Raw genomic sequence first — 1,886 nt, forward strand, 5'->3', positions numbered from 1 at the left:
CCAAGCTTTCGGCTGCCTCCTCCTCCTCACCTCATTTCCACCATAGATTCATCAAAATTAAGTGGTGAAATTACCTTTTTTGATAGGTAAGTAAGGGGAAAGCTATCTTCATGATGTAGATCTACTTTTTTTCTCCCTAGCTCGCTCCAACAACATGCACATGCACTTTTTGTGGCCTAGCTAGATCTATGTATGTTTGTGGTGTTGCATGTGTTTGTGGTGTTGCATATATGTTTGTGTTTGAAGGTACCGGTATTTGAAATGCGATAGTTGCCAATATTTTGCCGGAATGTTTTGATTCATTTCCGTTTCGGCGAGAATTTTGGCACTATGCATTCTTTTTGGTCCTATTTTTAGGGAAGGTCATGCCAAATTTTTTCTTGGTTCTAAAATATCGTTTTGCTCTACCCTCAGGCGACCATGGTCCGCACGATGACTGAAGGCATCGTGAATAGGTTTTTGACCTCTGCGAAGGCCGAGATGCTTCAAAAGAACGAGACGGAGATAAGATGTCCGTGTCGAAGATGCAAGCTGAAGAGCCTTATTGCGGACCCGGATTCCGGGCAGGTGCGGGACCACCTGCTCTTGCGTGGTTTCATGGATGGCTATCGGTGGCAAGGTGATGAAGATGACTATGAAGTCGTCCATGGGGGCCGGGCAAGAAATGAGGAAGGGCAACAAAACAAGTACCACCACGGCGAGGGCGGGCGAGAAGACGAAGAATCTCCAGGACATGATCACGACGGTGATGCTGCACACAGTCATCATGTAGAAGATGTCGTACATGATGATGAGGAAGATCAAGACGAAGGGCATGATAATGAAGATGAAGATGCCGGAGCAGACGGCGATGGAGGCTGGGTGCAGGACCCTCATATTCAAGAGCTGCTTCTCAAGCAGACGGATAACGCAAGAGCTGCCGCCCGAGAGAAAGCCAAGCTGGATCAACTTGAGATAGATGCGGTTACTCCATTGTATGAAGGATGCAGGTCCGAGGATACCCGCCTGAAAGTAACGCTCATGGCTCTGGAGATGAAGGTAAAACACAAAATGACCGACGCATGCTTCGACGAGAACATGTCATTCTGGCACGAACGTCTTCCCAAGGGGAACAAGTGCCCGACCAGTTTTGAGGAGGCGAAGAAAATCGTGTGTCCTCTGGATTTACCGCACGTGAAATACCATGTGTGCATGAACAATTGCATCATTTATCAGGACGAGCACGCGGAGTCTACCATATGTCCGATGTGCGGCGTCACTCGATACAAGAAGAGGAAGAAAGCTCCTCGAAAATCGGTGTGGTACTTTCTGATCACTCCTCGTCTGCAGCGGTATTTCGCGGACCCTAAGGTAGCAAAGCTCATGCGTTGGCACGCGGATAGGGAGGAGAAGAAGCGGGAAGGTGACGGAAATGATCCGGAGATAAATAAAAAAGACAAGATGCTGAGTCACCCTAAGGATGCGAGCCAGTGGCAAGCGTTGAACTTCGAATACCCAGAATTTGGGAAGGATCCAAGGAACATCGTGCTGGGCGCGAGCACCGATGGAGTCAATCCGTTTGGCAGCCAGAGAAGCACACATAGCACCTGGCCTGTGTTTGTGTGGATGTACAATCTTCCCCCCTGGTTTTTGATATCATGAATATTTTTAAATTTCATGGGCACTTTTTGAATTCATGAGGACACTTGATCTCGATCTCCATCTCGATCTCGATTCCCCCTCCATCTCGATCTCGATCCCCCTCCATCTCGATCCCACCCGCACCCTCCCCCGCTAGCTCCACCGCTGCCGATGACCCACCGCAACCCTCCCCCGCTCCACCGCCGCCGACGAGCACCCGGCCCCCCGCACCCTCCCCCGCTCCACCGCCGCCAATGGGCACCCCC

Source organism: Triticum dicoccoides, chromosome 5A, assembly GCF_002162155.2.
Source record: "Triticum dicoccoides isolate Atlit2015 ecotype Zavitan chromosome 5A, WEW_v2.0, whole genome shotgun sequence".
Lineage (NCBI taxonomy): Eukaryota > Viridiplantae > Streptophyta > Magnoliopsida > Poales > Poaceae > Triticum > Triticum dicoccoides.